General features: G+C 43.1%; 1 long non-coding RNA gene across 1 annotated transcript; it reads left to right on the top strand.

Moving 5' to 3' along the window:
* Positions 1 to 10,634: 10,634 nt before the first annotated feature.
* LOC110359635 (uncharacterized) lies at positions 10,635 to 21,686 on the top strand. Its single transcript, XR_002414953.2, has 2 exons — positions 10,635 to 10,693; positions 20,304 to 21,686. It is a non-coding gene; the product is annotated as an uncharacterized LOC110359635 (long non-coding RNA).
* Positions 21,687 to 22,224: the final 538 nt, after the last annotated feature.

Genomic DNA, 22,224 nt, shown 5'->3' on the forward strand with positions numbered 1-22,224 from the left:
TATATGAGAGAGATCCAGGACTCCAGCCCTGACACTGGCTCTGTGTCTGGCCTTGGGCAGGCTCTGCAACCTCTCCTTGGCCATTTTCTATCTTAATAGTATTTGCTTACCCATCTCATAAGTACAGAGAGAGTTTGTTTATATTGTAGAGCCCTTTGAAGTTGTAAATCTCTGTGAAAATGTCAAGTGTCACTATTATTTTATACTTGGTTGGTATTTCAGATTGAATGAGAGCCTTAGTACATGTAAATTGAATGCATATTAGGAGATTTCAATTTAAAACATCAGCCAGTTTTTGTAGCCTGAAACATCTTGCTCAACTTAAGATAACTATATACTTAAGGCAGAAAAGTCTGCCAAAAGCCAAAGATGAAAGAGGTTAGAATAACATCATGCAATGCAAAGGTGAGGAGGCAAACGAGGGTAACCCTGAAGATCAGGCGTGTAGTGGAATGGGAAAGCTTCCTCGCAGTGAGTCAAATGTTTTATTAGCTTTATTCAGCAATAACATCCCAGCGCACGGGTCTGTGCCATTCATCTGTGCACACAATAATCGCAGAGCAGGGCAGGGGTGAGGTGCTGGGGCTACTGCCCTGAGGTAAGGAGGGCAATTTTGCAGGAAAGCTGCATTCCTGGAAAGGCAGGTTGGGCTGGGACATGCCTGTGCCATTGCTGTCCCCGCTTCATTGGACCCCAAATGTTTGTTAAACATCTTGTCTTCGGTAAGTGATGGGGGATTTTTGCTTTCAAAATGTTTGGTCATTACTGTGCATGCGTGGTGGTGATGGGAAATGGAAATCTGCAGGAAAACTGTATGTGGCCATAATTCTACTGACAAAACAGGGAGAAACCATGGGGTGGTTCACAGCATCTCAACTTACTTTTGAAGTCTAAATAGGTTGTAAATAATGATCCTACCAACAGGTCTCTGAACATTATTGTTACTTATCCTTTCCTGAGGTAGTATCCCAAAGAGCCTTGTTTGCTTTTTTATTTATGATATAATGAAGAGTAAGGTCTTTGTGATGTCCAGGAAGCTACAGTGGCCTTTGGAGGGCAGAAGAGCTGCATCTGCTGTTGCATCTAAAGTAGGCAAACCTCCTCTCAGGGGGCTTGATGGCCACAATAAAGATTAAAAAAAGAAGCCAACCACTATGGCAACGATGACACAGAAAATGCTCTTAAAGAAAAGTGTACAAAGAAGGGCTCAGAGGGGATTGGAGAGAACATATTTGTAAAGAGTGGTCAAGAGTTGACAACTGGACGTGAGCATCTTGCTGAGAAGTTTGGGCACTGAGGACAAGTGTTTGTCAGATATCTCTGGGCACATTGTACCTACATTTTCCTGTTTATTTCTTTCTTTCTTTTTTTTTTTTTTTTCCTAACTGAACAGCTGCCATGCATCCAATGGCTTGAAAATTAATAAATTTTCATAAAAACTATTTGTGGCATATCACCTGAAACAGAGTTCATGGCACCGTGAAATGTCCATTTAAGCACTGAAGGGAAAAATCCCTCTTGAAAATATGTTTCCCTGGCTCATTATTCAGATGAAACATAATCCACAGTGTCTTTGAGAAGACAAGGGTTACAATGAGTGGAACCTGAAGGAAATCTCTGTGAGGAAATGGGAGGCAGGGAGAGAAGCAGAACCAGCTTAGAGGGATGCAAGGGGGACATCTGGACTGCGATTAAAACCAGCAAACTCAGTAGCAAACAATTCTGCCTGTGCAGGGCCAGCACTGCCTCTCCTTTTGCTGTTGTCACCTGGAAGACCCAATAAATTACCTACTTCCCTGAAAAGTGCATGAAAACCAATGGCCAACCTTACCCTAGGTAGCAGCTGCTACTTCCCTCCCTCCCTGTCGCTGCATTGAAACATTCTGCTGCTGCCCAAAACTGCCCGTCCTGCAGCTCTCCTGCACATGGAGCCTTCAAAACACAGGTCTTGCTTGGCACAAAGGGCTGACCAGACTTTTGGGTACAGGACAGCTTCTTTGCAAGGCAGCCCTGTCATATTTCAAAGCGACAGTGCTGCTGGAGAAGCAAGTCAACTCACAAGCGTCTTTGCAGAAAACTCTCCCCCACCTTTGGCTCATCTTTGCAGCCACATGTTCTCCGGCCTTTCACTCAGCGTGGGAGACACCACCCATCGCCACACATCCAGTCTGCTTGGCAGCTGCGGGATGTCAAATCCCATCCACTGGAATGGATTTTCAAGCAGTAGCTTTTATTCCATTCTCTTCCCTCTCCAACTTGTGTCTTAAAGAGTTTTCTCCATTGGCCTCCTCTCTGTTTGCAGGCACGGCTGAGCCACTCCGCTGCAGGAAGGCTTTGGATGTGTGGCAACCAGTTTGATCTAAAATTCAAATACAGGGTACTTTGCTGGGAGGCATTTTTGCTGGGAAAAACAAAGGGAAATAGCTGAACCTTCTTTATTTTGAACCATATGATCTGACATGAAAGTCTAATCCCTGTTGTTCGATGCACGCCTCCGAACTGGGTTGGCTACAAAGCAATTACATTTCTTGATGGAAATCAGGGCTTGACCTTTGGTTCCAGCCCAAAGTGATGCCAAGTTTGGTTGGCATTTTTCAAGGGAAAAATAGGGGCAGAGGAAAATTCTGAACCCTAAATCCCCTTATCTTTGGGAAATTATGTTGGTGGGTGATTTGGATGGGCTGTTGTGCAGAAAGAAAGACAGTCCTTGCTTTTTCAACTTTGGCAGAAACTACATCCTGGATTTGAAAAATCTCCCTAGCAAAGTTGTGGGGTTTGGGTTTTTTTTTTTAAAAAAAAAGAATATGTTCATGTGAAAACAATTGCAATTTGATGAAGCAGAATTTTCCAACCAACCCCCCCAACTCTATTTTACTGGATAGTTTCCACCCGTGCTTTGCATTTGAGATTAAGCAAGGTTTCTCCTCTCTGTCTCTGCCTTTGTAATCCAGGGACTCTGTCAACAACTGACAAATTTGCAGAGCAATTCCCAGCTGACCTACAAGCAGATTTCATTTCAAATTCCTCCAACTCCTTGTAATGTTCCTCTGCCTAGCAAGGAAAACCAGGATATTTTGGACCAGCAGATCAGCATGTAGGCAGCAGCATGGCTGCAAAGGAACAATTCCCCATTTTATTTAACAGAAAATTTGGTCTTGAGTCTCCTGAAATGGGATACCAGGGGGCACACTTAGAGCTGCTTAGGAACATTGTGTGTAGAGAAAGAGGATAAATGGATGTCATCAGCAAAGCACTAATCACTATAAACAGATCTGTGGGTTTTGCAAAAATAGATAGTTATAAACCATGTGTTTTATTAGCTTTTTATTCCATTGAGGCATTTAACACTTGACTCTACTAATGAGATTGTGACAAGCCCAAATTATGTACCAAGCAAGTCTTTGCTAAAAAATACTGAAAGGGGAGGAGGGGGCAAAAAGATAAAGTTTTTATTCTCATTCTGATAATCTGAAAAAAAAAAATTGTTGAACCAGAATTAAGAATTTGAATCCTTTGAAGTCAGTAATGTTCAAAAGGAAGTTAGAGTTAGATGCAAATGAAAATGTCAGATTGAAGTGGAAAACATATCACCTCCTATTTGCAGAAGGGCCATAATAGGTCTATAAAAAGGTACATTTTTGCTGAGAACAGAAAGGTGGAGAAACAAAATCTTTACTGAGTCTTTAAATAACAATTAATAATCCACTGCAAAGCCATGCAAGGAGGTATTCTTTAGCCAGACCACTTAAAATAATACTCACTAAAACCCTCTCCCCCACCGATGCAATTTGGTGTAGCCTCACTGAAGTGCTAATAAGAAGTGTTAGTAAAAGTTCAGACCCACACACTTTTTCTGATGATAAATTATTGCTTTTATTGTCTTGAAATCAAGTCCTGTCTATTCTTTTCGTCCAGACATTCCATTTTTTTTAGTTTATGTGACAGTTCATATCGACTCCGAAGACAGGAATGAGATGGGATGCCCACACTCCAGGCATATATAATATAAACAGAACAGTCACTTTTGCTTTTTTTTCATAAAAATATGAATTCACCCTTTTGCTGCTCATTCAGCGTTATATATTTAAGGAAGTATTCTCAATTACAGAATTTGGCTGTAAGCCCTTTTCTGTATAAAAGACAAATAGGTTTTTATCACTGTTGAAGTGTTAAGTTGTTAAGTTCCTTAATATTTCCTCTGAAAAGTAGACTTGCTCCGTGAGATTTCATCTGAAATGTCACAGTATTTGCAATTTATAAGATAAGTGCTTTCCAAAGGCAGTCCTGCAGTGGGGCTACCAAAGCTAAGAAGGGTCTGGCTCAATGCTCTGGGCAAAGGAGCAGTATTCACAGCTTCTCCTGAGCTGTAGGTCTAGATCTGACTTCAGTTCCTTTAACAATAAATCACTTCAGCTCTGCCTCCTTTTCGTAGTCTGTAAAAACCCAGACTGCATTTGCTTGTACCAACCTCACAACATAAGTGATGGAAAGAAGAAGAAAAGTGAGGAAGGCATGTAAGCAGCTTAAATATTTTGAGGGAAACTGTGGTCGCCAAAGAGGAGGACAATATAAACATTTAGTGGAGGAGCCAGACCAAAGCCATGCATAACCTTACGATCTGGGGAGCAATTTGCATTGAAATCAGGACATCATCCATAACAGTGTGTGTTTGCAGAGGGGCTCCTGCAGGTTGGGAAACGCGGCTGTTGATCTAATGAATAACACACAGGGAGGGTTTTCAGCTCACAGATGCACAAATGCAGACTCTGTTGTCTTTCTCCTAAAAACCTCATCAACAGATGTGGCAGAAAAAAATTACCAGCTCATGAGTGAGGGAATTACTCTATAGAAATGCATGATGGCCATCACCTGGCCATGCACGTGTCTTGGTCAAGACTCACCAGGGAAGGACCAGGAAAGATCCATTTGGGTGAGCAGATCAAAAATATCCCACTCTCCATGTCCTTATGAAGCTAAGTATATTCAAGGATTAATTTTGCCCAGCACCTGGAAATACAGGTAAAACAGATGCTTCATGATCCATTGAGCAAATTATAAGTTCTCCCAAAAATGCCTTAGTGTGAAATCCCATATGACAGCTGAGAATTGTCCTCTCAACCCCAAGTATTCCAGGCTATGATGCAATGTGAGGAAGGTATGAGGTTCCTGACTATGATTGCAAAATGACATTATAATAATTTCCAATCTGATAATTGAGGGTTTTGCACTTCCTGTGACCATCGTCTCCACCAACCTTTCCCCTGCTTCCCTCAAGTCGTGCCCCTCACAGGCCTTTCATTTTGTCTCTCATAGAATTTTGTTCAGCCCTGTAATAAAATGGCATCTTTCATTTCACATAGCTGGGATAGTTTGTGGGAGAGGAAGATTTGGGACAAGCGGTTTGTTATCATTTTAGCAGAACATGGCAATAACAACAAAGCAGGACAGCTGATACAAATCATCCATTTTATAAGTTCTAATACAGATAATGCAAGGAAAAGAAACATGTAACAGAAACCAGATATCTCAGTGGGGCTGCTACACGCCATCCCTGTCTGGGTGATTTCAGCTCCTTCAAACATTTCACATATTCCCCGTTTGTTTTTTAGGGAGAGGCTGGGCAGAAGCAGGGCTTCATATCCGTGATTTGAAGGGTAGTCATTTTCAAACTGTTCAGTTTTTGCTAGCAGACCAATTTGGGGGGGAAAAAACAGGCAGCTGCTGGTTGAGCACAGGAGGGGAATTAGGGTTTTGTGGGAAATTCAGTCCCAGGGCAGCGGAACAGGCGACTCAAGGTGTTAAAAATCAGCCTGAGCTGTGTTGTGCAATGGCCTCATGGGACTGCCATGTTCCCACGAGACTACAAGCAGACCTCAAACTGGAATGAAAACTTGGTTGGGATTTCAGCCACCTCTGAATATTGACCTGTGTTGCATGCTACCTTCAAGTGCTGCTTTCATTTAGGAAGAGAATAAGTAGGGGAGACTTACAACCACCTCTTCATTAGCATGTGCGCTTGGAAAGGGTGAAGCTGCTTTGCCCGGCTTTGCTGGGCTGGACTGAAGGCATTGGGGAGCTCCCAGGAGCAGATGAGTCCCCTGTGTAGGCAGGTGGGGCACCCACAGCCAGCCAAGGGCCACAAGCATGTCGTGTCACCACAAAGCTCCAGGTACACAAAGAGTTCCCACACAAAGAGGGAAAATATCCTTACACACCCTCAGTTAGACGAAGCTGTTTAAAACACCATTGTGAAACATTTGTTTTCTTTTAAACTTGTTTTTCTTCCTTCCAAAGGTCACCTTAAGCAGGTCCCAGGTTCATTTCTCCAGGTTGTTTTTCAGCCTGTATTGACTGATTGCCAAATCTCAGCCCTGCTGATTGCCGGTTTATAACACGCTGATAAAGCTGGCTTAAGCAGCTTGTGCTTCCCCTCCCCAAAAATGTCCCCTGTCATCCCTGACATCTCACTGCCCATATCCCCTCCATCCCCACTCCTGGGCAGGCACACCAGACTGGTAAGGTCCAAGGACGAAGGTGGCTCCTGTCCCCAGCACAGGTGCTGTCACCTCCACACCAGCGCCAGGCTGGAGGCGGCCGGACACCCTGTGCTTCCCTGCAGAGCAGCTCCTGCCCCAGAGCTGTGTCCTCCGACAGCTTTCTGAGCAAACATTTTACTAAGCAAAACATTTCCAGGAGGGGAAAAATGAATTAATGGGAGTGACGAAAGCCTACAGTCTTCGTTTCTGCACTTTTAGGTGAAAAGTGTTCACGTTTTCTTTTTCTATTATTTTTGATTAGCCAGATCTTTAAAAAAAAAAAAAAAATATTGCAGATGGTTTTTGAAAGTCTGAGATGAACTAAAATATTTTGTTTAATCTCAGTCAGGGCAAGTTATTTGGAGCCCGTGAAAACTGAATCTTTGAGAGGGAAGGAGGTTCTTTCAATAGAAAATAAAAAGCTTTCCATTTCTGGTCAGTCCAAGTTATATGAGTTTTGCCATTGAGGAAAATGAAAGCAATTACTTTCTTTTCCAACTAAAACATACGATTTTCCTCATTCTGAAGGCAAAATATTTTTAATTTGTGCTCGTTTTTCCCTTCTTTTTTAGAAAAACAAAGCCAGGGCTTTGGGCAGCTGAATTAAATGTCCCAGGGAAGTGTTTCTGCCCTGAAAGATTACACGGGATATTATGAAGACATCGTCTTTCAAGTGAGGTATAAAATCATGGTGCAAGCTAATTGTATGCAGAAGGATTTCATGGTAGTCTTTTTGCAAAAATCCAGGTATCATTTAGAAGGTTTTAACCAAATTTCAGCTTCATTCTGCTCGCAGGGATTTCAGGCTATGTACATAAAACAATTCTTAATTTTCTATAACGATGCATCAAACTGCCCCATGTTATCCCCGGTATTAGCTATTAATACCACCAGCTGCTGGCCATGATTTTTGTCCATGCTTTATATTTTCACGTAGTCATTTTGTTGAGTTTGTGAAAAGATTTGGGGCAAAATCCTGGCCAAAGTCAAATCACTGCTAAAATTTCCATGGGCTTCACTAAAGGCAGGGTTTCTCCCAGAGGATTAGAGCAGGGGGATGTAAAACTGTTAATAGTGGGGGAAAACTCTGAATGATTTATTTTCTCACTGGCTATCAACATTTTGTGCTGTTCTGAAATGTGCTCTGAGCACACTGCAGTTTTTTCACTATTTATTCATGATTTGAAGCTATTTCACAGCTCAGTTTGGTCACCACTTCTTGCGGGGATTTGAGAGCAAAAGCCATTTTGGTTCATTTCATTAAGAACCTCAGTTCAGGGATTTACTTCAAATCCTTGAACAAAAATATTTCTCAGAACTGAGTTTCTCGTGCAATGTTTTCCTAAATTGAAGGAAAGAAAAAAGAACAAGAAAAAAAGGCACTTGTCAGGAACATCCCCTGTTACTTACTTTAATTTTTCTGTTTCCAAAGACTTTGTATCCAGCATTTACATGCCTAGCAGCCTGCCTGTGACTGGCCACAGGAGGGATTCAAACTGCACATTTGTTAAAAAATCAGAAAGCAGTCACTGAAAACCTAAATAAAAGTGAGAACATGTCTTTGTCCCCAGCTCAGAGAGGGATAAATTATTTTCTTGTTAAGATGATTGTATGAACTGAGTTTATTGAACACCTTCTATTTTCAATTAAAAAGCAGTATTATGCATAAAACCCGTGATGGGTAAGAAATAGATATTCGATTAGCACTGGGGTGATGTGGGGCTTACACAGGGGTACGTGATATCACAGGGTAGCATTTCTCATGGCAAAAAATTTAAATTGGGTGATGCTGGGCCAGATTCCCCACTGAAAAGGAACTTTCCCAGGTGCTCCTTCACCTTCTGTGAAACAAAAAGGGAGAAATATCCCCTTTGTCCACCAGGTGGCATGAAGGGAATCCCGGCTGGAAACCGGCTGAAACATTAGCGCCTCTAATAATATCTTTACCATAGGAAATGGGAAGGGACAGAGGGACTCCAGGTGAAAACCGCCTGTCCTGGGGGAGGTGACGCTGGCCATCAGGGTTTGGGACATTCGTACCTGTCCCTTCCAAGCTGTGGCTGAACATCTTGTAGGTGAGCTTGCAGAAAGGCTTTGCTTTGGGTGGGCTGGTGGTGGAGGCTTTGGAGGTGTCCACCGCTCTTAAGGACACAGCTGGGGCAGTGATGGGGTGCAGAGATGGGGCAGTGATGGGGTACAGAGATGGGGCAGTGATGAGGTGCAAAGATGGGGTCAGCAATGGCTGATTCACTGCTTTACCATGCAGAGACAGAGTGATGTGAGGAATAAGGAGGGAGTTGATACAAACAGAGTATTTGTGGCCAAGCAAGAGGGAATTGTGAAATCTTCCGGGGGCCATAGGGAGCTGCTGTGTTTACACTTGGCTGGAGGGGGCAGTTAAGAGAGGGGAGAAGGCTTCTGGGAAGAGCAGGAGGCTGCTGCCGGTAGCAAAATACAGATGAACCATCAAAGGCAGAGAGGGAGGGGAGAGGCGGATGGACTTCCCTGGAAAGAGGGGTGAGGAAAGAGGTGGAAACATGAATGTCCCGAGCTCAGCCATGGGGGCTGCACAGCAGGGAGCCAGCTGCAGCCAGCTGCTGGGCTGCCCAGCCCCTGCTTAGCTAAGCTCAGCTCAGCTCAGCTATGCTAGGCTCTGTGGCCCCTGGCCCTCACCTTGGGCTGTGCTTGGAAAGTTGTAGCAGGAAGACCAAAGGGGTTTTGTGTCTTTGGTTATCTCAGAGGCAGCTGAGTATAAACCCACAGGGCAGAGGCAGCAGGAGAGCATCAGTGACATACAAAGAAGGAAAAAGCGCAGCAAGGAGGTTTCAGCCTGGTCTCGGCCTTTTGCCATGGCACAGGCATGAGGCACAAGAGCAAGGACATGGATCTGGTTGCCTGAAACCCCATCAGCCATAACTTTCTGTACAGATGAATGGGAATTAAATATTTGTATAAAAAAGGAATATTTCCTGCTCTCTACTGTAAAGGTAACCAGTCCCTTCAGAGCCCAGAAACAAGCCTGAAGGTGGGAACCCCTCAGTGCTGGGCAGCTGACAGCAGCCTGAATGGATCCCTCTGCCTCCCTGCCATGTCTTTGCCACCTGCCTGCTCTTCACTTCAACCTCAGAGCATTTTTGGGGTGCTAGGACCATCACTGCCCACAGCCACCCCCTCCCACCCCAATCACCACAGCCTGGCACTTCACAAGGTGGCCAGACCTGATGTTCCAGCAAGTGCCCTGGCAGGTGTCTGTGGGCAATAAGAGCTCAAGGACAGAATTTCAGGAGCCTCTGGGGTCCCCTCAAGAAACTCCAGGACAGTGAGGAGTTGCATGGGGAGAGGGAAGAGTTTAGGGGAGGGCAGGAGAAGAGTGGCAGCATTAGGAGCAGCAGGACCATGGGATCAAAAATGTATTTTGGGGTAAAAATAAGCCTGATGTGCACAGAAGAACCTGATCTGATACGTTTCTCAGAGAAACATCAGTCCGGCACTTGCCGTCCCACTTCAGTGCGACTGAGCTTCAGGATGGTGCCTCTTGGCGCTGCGCAGGGGATGCAGAGAAGCATCGGGGAGGTAGATGGAGTCAACCAGTAGGAACCCAGTGATTTCAAAGCCATTTCTGCCATTGTATTAAAATATGTTTATATCTCAGTTCTTTATTAAATATAAACAGTTTTCTTCTTGTATACATTGGTTCATCTTCAGTGCAATCTGCTTTGCATCAGGCACTGATAAATTGGCATAGTCTCTGAAGTGTTAGCTCTTGAGTAATATTAATAGCATGCTGATATTGAATCTGCTTTCAAAAATAGTTACACTAGAATAAATTTAAAAGACTTGAAGGTTTTTAATCACCTCTGCTTAGTTAATCAGGGATAGTCCAAAAAAGCAATCATTTCACTGAAGGAACTGAAACAGGCACAACAGAAAATTCTTATGCACAACAGTTGCCTTCTCTACAAATATTTATGCTAAGGCTAAGAAAATATTTTTGAATTTTACAAATACATTTCTCTCTTAATTTTTCCTGCTCTTTAAATATTGATCCAAATAAATATTACTGAGGTTGTCCCTTTATTTTTTTTTTTTCTTTTTTTTTTCCGTTTCAGGGAATCCTAAATGACAGAGCTGTGGGGGAGATCGCTGTCGGGGATTAGGTGAGTACAGCTCCTAGTGCTTTACTGGACCCCCACCATCGGCTGCAGCTCCCTCTATTGCTTTTGCCAGTATTGCAGTTTTATAAAAGCCAGAGCTATTGTGGCTGTGGAGTGGGAGTGGGAGCTGCTCCTCTGTTTCTTTTTCTTATTTATTTATTTTTTCGTTCCCATTACAGTGCTGAAAAACAAAATTCAAGGCAATACGGGTGGGCTGGAGAGATGGAAAGGGCTGCAGAGGGGAGGCTGCAATAGGGCATGGGAAGGAGCGACAGAAAGAGGCAGGATTCTTGCAAGAGGTGCCGTGTCCGCAGGAGAAATGGGGCAAAATACTGGACAAGCCACGAAATTAGGAGGGGGAAAGCAGCAGGCTCTGACAAGGATGGTTTTATGGCTGAAGCAAAAGGCTAGGGAAGACTTCTTAAATAACCTCCTCCGAGTTGCCTTAGGCCCTGCAAAGATTTTATATATTATTGGACTTAACTCACCTAATAGCCACATTGGACTCAATGGAACTATTCTTGTACATAAAGCATCAGTTTGAGCAGATCTGCTTCCTAATCTCCAAAGCAGGGTGAGCTCTGCCTGAGGAGAGGGCTGCTGCAGTAATTAATGCAGGGGAAGAAATGAGCCCTGGCATCGCTCATGTGCCTCTATCAGTGCCCATTAACCACGGACAGTGCCACTGATACCACAGCCATCCTGGCTAAAATCAGCCATGAGCTGGAAAACAAAATATTTTAACCACTACATTATGTATGTTTGCTGTTTGAAATAAGAAAAAGTGCCTTAAATATAAGGTATTCTTAAGCAACAGAAATGTAAAATAGAGTTGCACACTGTTTTAAGTTCTGTCATTGCCATTGCTCAGCTATATAAATTTAAAATAATACAAAAGCAGGTGGAAAAGGGTGTACAGAAGGCAAGAAGCTCACGCAGAAGCAAATTCATAGTGCCATTTAGTCTTTTTTGAAGAAAATATAACTCCTGATAAAATACAAATGAGGCAGATAAAATTTATCTGCAAGCACAGATCCCAGGTTCCCATTTATAGTAACTGGTTATATTTAAAGTTAATTAATAAAAAGCTTTGGTTTTAATTAAAATAAGTATGCATCTATCTCTATTTCCCAAGAAGATGAAATCCTCAAAAAATACCAGACATAGCTGCACACAAATTGCCTTTTCCCAAAGAGAGCTTCAGTATCTCGGAATATGTCCTGGATGAGAGCAGTTGTATCCAGACTGGGCAGAGCTAATTGGTACTCTGGAGAGTTTTTACTCTTGGCATTTGAGAAATAATGAGAATCAAAACCATTAGTAGGCAAGGAAAAAGGGTGATAGAAATGCTAGCCTGCTCTTTTCTGTCATCTTCATATTATTGTTATCTCTGTGCAAGAATTCCCAGTAATTTTCCTTCCGAAGTCCAGTAACTCTATTTCAAATTGTACATGTTTGACAAGTACAGCCCTTTGTTGAACAAAGTTGTAAAAATTGCTCAGGCAGATAACTAGTGTATGGACATGATAAAAGAAGGAATTGGAGTTACTTTGTTCTTGACAAATCCCATCCTCTTTACTAGAACAGACATCACCCTAAATGGAAGGACAAGAAATATATATTTTTTTCTCTTTTTTTTTGCATTTTATGCTTTTTTGCATCTTCATGAAAAGAAAAAATCAAATGCATGTGTGAATTTCTTCAGCCTTAGAGATGGGTGGCTGCTTAGTGTCATGCTGGAAAGCAATCTGGAAGTTAGAATTGTACTACTGTGGTTATCATCAAAACTAATCAAACGCTGCTATCCAAAAGTGTGAAAGCCTTTCAGCAGGCAAACCAAGAAACGTACCATTTCTGAGAACCGAGGCAGAGTGAACGAGAAATTACAAACACATGTCTGGAAACAGCTCCAGCTCCACGCATCTCAGCGAGAAATCTGCGATGTTCCTGAATTGTGGGACACCATCGGTCCTGCCCTGTATACAAAGCCATCCCTCAGATTTAAACAGTGTTTCCTCTGAGACCACTAAGTGGGCCACACTAATCCTAATAGAAATAAAACAACATCAAGCAAAGGCCTTGGAGAGAAACATCAGGAGGAGGACAGGCTGGCCTCACAGCATCCATGTTGACCAAAGCAGGGAGCTCGAGGCACTGTCCACTTTTTTCTTTATTTAGAGATTGCTTTGAATTTTCAGAAGGATTTTAGGGTTAGGCATTTTCCTGGGAATATGTCTTTTAACTAAAATAGAAAAAAAAATGCCCTGGACCTAGAAAACTGGAAGGCTGGAAGCAGGTAGAAAAACATTTTCTGGTTGGGATTTTTCTGAGGGAGGAATATGCTGTGTTGCATGACTTGGATAATTTTCATTGATAGGAAGCTTTCAATCCCATGTGGTGAACAAGCGACAGACCCATGCATACATGAATCAAGAGATGAAAAATTTCCGGGGCACATTCTCAAATTTCTTTAGAAATTCATTAATTCACAGTGATCTCACTAACCTAGTACTTCTCACCATCATCGCAAAAAAGAATAACCTTATGTTTCCTTATGTATGTTTCCTGCCTAGATAATAAACAACCTCCTTATCAGTCTTGTGCAGAATAACTTACAGAGTTTTCCAAACTTATGAGTGAAAAGCACCAAGTGATCTGGACCTGCGGTGCAGGTTGTGCTGAGTGAGGGGAATCCTCTCTGCCAAACCAATCTTGCCCTCTGGAAGCAGGTTGTGCTCTCATTTTTATATCTAGAGGCAAATTCAGGAATAGGTTCTGGATATTTTACAATACAGTGGTACAAACCATCAATGACTATCAAATGCAGGATAATGCCTTGAACAAGAGATGCTTGAAGGAAAGGGCAGGAGTCCCAGGAGGAATGTTTGACGCTCTCCTTCTAGCATGCCTGGACACTTTGCTCTGAGCCATGTAACCTCACCCCATGGAAATTAGTGTTTTATTTCATGGGTGGGAAGAGATGAATGGACACAAGCCAAAACAGCAATGGGCAGCAACTTCACCTCCCTGAAAAATTGCCCTTGGTATCAGCAGCAGCCTGGGGCTGGGCAAGTTAATTTAGTTTTACTTCAGGTAAGAGAGTCCATCCTACTCAACACCAAGTTATTAGCATTTGCTAATCACAAATCATACAAACGATGTAGAGAGCAAATGAATAGGTCTGCAGAAAGTGATGGAGCCAGAGGAAACTCTGCATAACTGGCAGTTGGGTACCAAGTCGCTCTCTGTCAGCAGGCAGAGCCTGATGTCCCTGAGGAAGTTGGACTCTGATGCAACAAATGGTTATGGAGGAAAACACCATCACAAACCACCAGTCATCTGCCTACGCTCTTCCCTAAGGCCAAGCAAATAGCAGCTGTGGGCATCACGGTCCGTGCAGGCGCTGAAGTTTCAAGGAATTTCTCTGATCACCTTGCTGGCATGAACAACAGCCAGCCTGGTGCTTGCTGAATCCAAAATTTAGGGCTGAAATCCGAATCAGAGTAGTGGCAATGCTGAGCTGGGAGGGAGTGGACATGGTCCTGGGTGCCAGGCACCACCCATGGACCCCAGCGCAGTGGGGCGGGCACAATGTCATATGAAACAGCCACATCTGCTTGCATTTCATCACCCAAACGGTGAAGTTTGACTTTAGCTTGACCTTGTAATTCACAAGCTCCAGGAAGAAAAAAAAAAAAAGTAACAAAAAGCAGCTAGAAAGCAAGCAGGAACTTAAACAGGCTGTAGCCTCATGGTACAGGCTGAATTAAAACCAAATGAGCTGCTTTGCAGGATAAGCAGAATATGGTGTGATTTTTGCTAAGGATGCTGTAATATTTGAACTATTTCTCTTCATAAGACAAAATTGCCAAATCAATCTGTTTACACCAATGTTCCCTGAACATTTCAAGACTCATACCTGGAAGCCTTTTGAGCAAAAATATTAAAAATGCCCTATGTTGGCAGGATGTGCCTTTTCAAAAGCAAGACTGAGACATATTTGTTTTCAAATTTCGCCCAGGAAACAGTTGTCTAACGTCAATTAACAGTTATGTCCCAGAACTTGTGACTCAGATCCTCACTGGAACATACTGGGTTTGTTCTAGGGAATCTGGCCCACTGGGTATCTCACATGACTTAGGCAAGCAGCTCTTAGGCCAATATTTGACCAACATTTAATAGCAGCTGCTGCTGGTGCTGGTCCCTGGGAGGTTGTGCTGCAGCCTTCCAGCCCCTCCTTCACCAGGATTGTTCTGGTTTGTCCCACTGCCCCCATTTTCAGAACATGCTGCAACCAAGTGCTCTACAGACCCAAGATTGCACCAAGGTGTTTTACATTTACCAAATGCACCGTGACCATTAACACATTTATCCCTACACCATCACTGCCTCCCAGGAATTCAAGTCTTTTTTCCAGCGCATCGCTATTTAGCCAAGATATCATTAAGTGTCATCATGTGTGTCAGCGGCAGTGTAAAAGAGGAGAAGCTTTTGGCTCTGCTCCAGTCCCAGCAATATATGCATTTCTTGCTATGTCTGAGCTACAGTTTGGCCCCAGAAAATGCGTTGCAGATCCAAAACATGTACAGAAATGAAGCAATGTTTTCACTTCTGTCAGAAAATGCTCTTCAGCTGGTGAGCGTGTACTGGATATTTGTATTTACAAAACCAGAAGAGAAAAGCAGTGTCTGACAGCCCCTCTCCCCTACTCTGCAGCGTCCCAAGGGAACAAGCAGCTATTTTTTGCCCAGCTCCACTTTGTTAAACTTTGGTGATAATGTTTAATTTCAGGCTTGGATAGTATTTGCCATAGAAAACCTATTAATGACTTCAAACTACCCGGTCCTTTTCTAAAGGCAGAGTCAATGCTACAAATATTCCTTTAGGCTCTTCTTCTCTTCATCTCTGGATATACCCTGCAATCACCCAGTGCCATCTCTGACTGCTTTCCTTCATGCACCATGTGCCAGCGAAATGTCCCCTAGAGCCACTGGCAGCCTAGCAGAGTCCCCAGCACACCAGACCTCCCTCCTTCACAGTGCTAGTATTTAATGAATATGTGAGATCCTGGCCCTGAGAATGGGCATGAGAAAATTCCTCAGGATTTCAGCAGGACCACGATGCCACCTGCTGCTCTTTATCTTCATTTGGATGCTCCCACATTAAAAGCCAGGATTAGGAATCACTTTTTCCCACCTCAGAGAAGAGGAGCCTAAGGCTGGGTGTGAAGACTCATTGCTGGGCAGGAATGAGACAGAAATTCAGACCAAGAGGAGATACCACATTTTTGTTGTGCACCCTTTCACATGGTGATCCCAGTGCTCCTTTTTTTGTCTACCTAACTATTCATATGACCCTTTAAAGACACTTTCCTAGTGTGATCTGACTTTTGTTAGAGATGCAGAAGCCCATGGTCATCTCTCATGGCAGTTCACTGGTTAGAGACACACAGTAGGCACGATGCTCCGGCACAGGGACCAGATCAGCCTGGGCTGTGACCTTGGTCCAGACACGGTTAATTCTCTCCCCTCTTGTCCTGACTTGCACTGCCTGAACTTTTGCTCTGTCCTGCTGAGTCACTTCTATTCAGCTGATGATCTATGTCATTCTTTATGCAAACAAGCATAAATTGACTAATTAATCCCTGGGGTAACCCCACTGATTTCAGTGGAGCAGCAGCCAAAGTGAAACAGGACTAACATCTTTAATCTACTCTTTGTTCCTGCGGCACAGCCTTTGCCTTGTCCACGAGTCAAAGTAGACTTCTAATTATACGGATTTGGCTCTTAATCTTTTCTGGTCTCGGGAGATTCCAGTTGCTGAAAATTATGGATTTCACTTGGAAACTGATGAGGGTCTGTACAACATCACCAAAATGCCTTGCTGGAAATCTGATGACATTTTGGACCTGTATATCAAAACTGGTGCTAGGGACTGAATGGCTCAGGATTAACCACCGTGCCACCAGGAAACCTGAATTCCTGCAACTTGCTTCCCATTTATTGCCCTCAGCCACAACAAAGCTTGGTTTTGCAAAGCACCACAGTTGGACATTTCTGCATCATTTCAAAGCTGACTTATTGCTCAAACCACTCTTCGAGGGCAAGACAGTGAGTGCTTTCTGCAACACAGAAGCAGACAGGTGAAAATGGGAAGTGTCGTTATGTATTTAAGTGGCTTCATGTGAAAATACTTGCCTTTTAAATCATAGTCAGAGCCTTCTCCATCACAAGCTTTGCTGCTTTTTCCTTCCTCTATCCCATAACTTTCTTCACAACTATGTGCAGCTGAAGGGTTTGTGACAGTTATTGTCAAAGACTAAACAACAGATCAGAGTGATGGCCAGGAATTTGAAGGTTTCCTTTTTCTCAGAATGAAAAAGATGGGTTACAGCTGACAGCTGTCCATAAAAATTGTAACATACAAATCGTATAATATAAACTAAAGAGAGACCAAAAGTACCACTGAAAAAAAAAAAAAAAGAAAAAAAGAAAAATGAGCTTGTTAGAACAGTCTGTATTACAGCTGTTTCCCTTGACAGTTTTCTGTACCCTAATACACTCAACAAATTGGCAACCTGTCCTTATATATTTGCATCAGGATTCCCTTAAGGGAAATGTCTATATTATTCTGGTTTGGATAAAGGAAGCAGTTTGATATGACAGGTAGGTCAAGTGTTTCTTTAATAAAGCATATGGGCAGGAAGAAAGAAATAGGCTATTGTCAATGACTTGACAAATAGGTAGATATGCCCCCCTTGAGTATAGCCAGGGAAAGCTACTAGATAAATCGCTCTTGTTATTTTGATTTAACCATTTTGTTACTGAATACATTTCTTCCCAGAGAACAGAGTCCTCAATAAAGGTCATACCAAAGATTTCTTTATAGACTGTAGCGTGGCATTAACTCAGTTTGGATTTTAGTTATGCAGAACAGGTACAGACCAAAGCTGCAAAATAATTTCTGTATCGTGTGAACATGTGTAATATTTGTATGTCATTACAGATGGATGTTCACACCGTCACTTCAGCAAAGTTTGTCATCTCAGTTCAGGTGGCACCTGCCATGGTGAACCACACGATGCTGCCCATCCCCTTCCACCCAAAGGGACCATGAACATGGACAAGGAGCTTCCCTGTCCCAGTTTGGACACAGGGCTGAATTCACCCCTATCCCCAGACTTTGCACCCTTTCCACCCATACAAACAGGCTGCAAAACCCAATACTGCTGATTTGATGGTTGCTGTCCAAATCCTACCAGCAAGGGTTGCTTGGGACACTGAAAACCAGCCCTGGAACAGGAAATTATCTTTAAAGATGCTGGGATTTAACTAAGAAAGCCACTTCTGAAGGCTGGGGGGAAATTTTTCCAGAGATGAACCTGAATATCCTTCAGCAATAAAGCCATCGCTAGTGAAGTTACATGTGAAAATGGGCAAAAAGCCTCCAAGACTGTTTGGCTGGTGAAACCACTGGTTAGGGGCAGTGCAGGGCTTTGGGTGCAGAAATGATACTGCAATAGCCAGGTCTATAGTGATCCGCTCTCAGGACACACCGTGGTACCCGCAGTCCCAGAGCTGTTAGACCTTGTCGCAGGTAAACATCTGAGCTGTTCTCAAAGCCTGGATTAGGTAAATACGTATTTAGGGACTTTTTACGCAGAGAGTGTTCTCTTGCACTTAATTCTAAAGGCCCCGTTGGAGCTGTTAGGGTCTGTTGTGTGAACACATGGGAATGAATATTTTTTAAGTTCTTCTTCTTCTTCAGCCCTCAACAAACAGGACAGGACATTTTCTCATAATTCAAAAGCAAACTGGGGAATAACAGCAGTATGTTGACCCGTCTGTGTTTCTCCATCAGACAGAGCTGCCCAGGCTCCCCACCCACTTTGGGTCCCTCTCACTAGAGATTCAGAAAGGATGCACATTGAAACCTGGGCAAGAAATACCATGATCGGTTTTCCCACTCTCAGTTATTCCCGCCCTGTGGATTTAAGATGTATGCTCTCATCATGCCAGATTTCTAAGTGGAGCTAACACCACATATTAATATATTAAATAACTATCTTTCTATAATATATTAATAATGTATTATATTTTAACTCTATTATTACTTATTATATTATTAGTAGTATTAAGAATGAAAACTTGAATTTCTATGATTAGATAAATAGATTTTTAGGGACTTTTAAAATATCATCTTCTTTGTTAATATCTTATTCTTGCCTTTCTTTTACATTCAAAGTGATTTGCCAGCTGCAGACCTTTCTATATGGAAAAAGCTGTTATTCCCCCGAATCAGTGTACACTCCTGCTTTCCTTATCTGCCTGAAAGCACATTTTTCTCCTATTTATAACTGGGCATTCCTATCTTGCTGACCCAAACAAGAAGAGGGCTGGAGCTCCATGCTATCTTTTTTATTCTTCATATATGTAGAAAGCAGATTTCATGCCTTGGCTTTAGGAAAGTCAATCCTTTTCACCATACATGGTAGCACACAGAGCTTGGCAGCCCGTGTTGTGTTTTCCATATTAAGCCATATACAACGGCAGCAAACAGGGAGCTGTTGACTATGCCCGTTACCAAAATCAGAGGCGGATGAAAAGCCATGGCAGGGCCAGATGGTTTTCACAGCAGCTCAGAAAGAAGATCTGTCTGGTGTTGAAGCCAACAGAAAAACAGTGGCATTATGCAGGGAAGAAGCAACACTGCACATGTTTTTAACAATTATTGCATTCCTTTCTGCTAGATTTAGAGAAAAACTCATGTAAAGGGCAGCCACACAAAGGTGCATCATGCTTTTCAAGGAGGTTTTGCGTTTTGGAGGCCATGGGTTCATTGTGTAGCAAGGCTTCTAGATGCCTTCTTGAAGGTTTTGTGTGATTATTAATGTCATGAACACAGTCCCTTTTTCTATCACATTCTCCTGTTACGTCTAGGAGCCATGAAAAATACATGTACTTTCACACAATATTTTCCTGAGAGAGGAAACAAACTGTGTTTCAGTTAAATGTTCCTGTTTAAACTTGCAGGTGCTTCTGTTGATACTTAACATATTTTTGCATTTGGTGTTCCTGTTTGTTTTGCTTCCCAAAAATGAGGAGGTTTGTTTCGCATCACTGGAGTAGTTTGGGTTCTGGTGACTTAGTTTTCCTCATTCACAAGCACAAAGTTAATGTGTTTGAGTTGCACGGTCTATAGGTAATAATAGGAGAACGGGACTTATTTTGGAATAACTTCTTTTCTTTTTTTTTTTTTTGCTTTAATGAAAACACTCCCGCTTCATTTGTATTTTGTAAAGCTCTCTCTTTTGACCACTTTTCCTTTCCCAATATATGTTTCAGGCTAAACTGAGTTGACATATTCCTTTTAATGTGTTTTTAAAATATGCTTAATGGTGCTGAAAGCTAGGGAAGCTCAAATATAATTCCAAAAGCCTGAGCCCACCAGAAACCTAATGCAAACATTATTATAAAAACTCTACAATGGTTGGAGGTTTCAGGGAAACCTGGGTGTTCGTTAACAAAATCAGAAATGTTATCTGCATGAGGAAAATGTGTTCTGTCATTTGGCATCTTGACGGACATTCAATTTTTCTTTTTTCTCCACCCAGAAAATCTGTTTCCAATGTTTCTGCCACAGAGAATATGGAACAGCAGGAGCAGAAGTTGATGCAAGAGGGGCATTGTAGGATTGTTATTCAACTCACATCTCTGGCAGGCGCATTCCCTCTCCCCAGATTTCTCCCGAGAAATCATCTGAATAAAGAGCGGCTCCGACATGAAGGATGGGAGAGGGGAAGAATATTTCTCTGATCCGCATGCGACAGGCAATGAATTGTTCAGCAAACCTTAATCAATAGTCCTTACATTTCCCCAGCAGTTAACCTTTGCAAAAGGGAGAAGGGCAGTCAGTATTTCTGCAGGCTGGAGAAGGGTGCAGGGTGCTGGGGATCTCAGTGCAGCCAGAGCCGAGTGCTTGTGCCCTTCGTGCCAGACCCCCTCACATCCCCACACTGCTGAGGACTGGCCTTTTTAGCTCATTTTTCACTTGGCCATATCATGCCCCACCCGAAGGACATGTCCCCTGACACGTGCTGCAAACACCAGCCTGCCCTGAGCCAGGAGGACCAGTGCTTCCCTGGGCTGGGCATCCAGCAGAGCACTGAAAAGCCTGTTGGGAAACAACAGCAGATTATTCAGTCCCTGGTGACAGAACATCTGTGAAAAGCTGTGTCCATGGAGGTTTTCAGGAGGAGAACTCCCTTACTCACCCTGGCACCAGCCACTACTACGCAGAGACAAAAATCCGTCTGGGACTCTTCGGTGGTGTCTGGTATTCTGCTCCAGGCAAGCACACATCTCAAGTGTTGCTTTGAAACGTTCACCGTTTGCTGGGAAGCTCCTGTTGTAACTTCTGAAAGAGGCAAAAGCGGAGGTTTCTCCGGATGTTTTTCCCTTCCCACCTCAGCAGGGCAGGAGCGTGCTTCACTTCACCTCCAACCAAAAACCTTCTGGTCACAAATGGACCTTGGGTTTTCACATAGTGCCATTCCTTTAAGGGAAGGAGAGCCAGAACCAAACTAACCTTCCTGGAGATATGCCGTCAGCACAGAAATAACACAGGAGCCAGCCACAGAGGAAGGATTTCATTCAATGTCAGCAGGCTCCCTCTTGCATGCCTTGTGGCGAGAAGCACGTGGAAAACCTGATGGGACTACCTCTGCCTTCATTCCATCAGGGGAAACACCATGTTTGCATTTCACTGCAGAGACACGCTCCATACACTGTAAATGCCTCATTTTTGGCTGTGTTGCCTTAACACTTCTCAAGATGAGCCTGAGCAGAAGCCTATCTGTCAGGCTGTCCTGCCCTACTGGGTCCTCCCAAGGAAAAATTGTGTTAAACAACTTTTATTGTCCCTCTGTGTATGACAGCTGTAAGACACCCTTGCTATGGACCCCCTGTTTCTAAAATAAATGTGGCTTGAGTTGTAATGGGAGCAGCACCTTTCAAGCCAGACCTGGTTGCAAGATGGTGACCTCATTTTTCAGGAGTATTATTTGGAGCAGCCAGTGGGTGCAAAGCAGAAACAGCCTGTCCTGCACCCCATCCAAATCCTCCTTCAGCCTCCCTGGCTGTGTCCTGCGACAGCTCTTCATCATTGCTTTGCCATCGAGCTGCATCCAGTCTGGCACAAAATCCAAAATTCTGTTGTTTGGAACTTCACATCCAGCTGTTTCAGGCTGTCTTTCTTTTTTCACTTGTTTTTAAGAAATCCAGAACTAACAACTACATAAAACCAACTTTTATATATTCCCTACACATCAGATAGGAAATTATCTTTGTTAGAAAATACATTCTTTCTCTTGAATAATATGCTTAGCTGCCTGAATTCATTCACAAGAATATTCTCTGCTACTGAATTAACAGCAAAATAAGAAAGGAAAGAAAACCTGAACTCAATGAACCATGATCAAGTAATCCGAGGAAATCAGCATGTTTCTCTCTAGACAGTTCAGAATACCGAATGCT

This window comes from Columba livia, chromosome 14 (genome assembly GCF_036013475.1).
Source record: "Columba livia isolate bColLiv1 breed racing homer chromosome 14, bColLiv1.pat.W.v2, whole genome shotgun sequence".
Classification (NCBI taxonomy): domain Eukaryota; kingdom Metazoa; phylum Chordata; class Aves; order Columbiformes; family Columbidae; genus Columba; species Columba livia.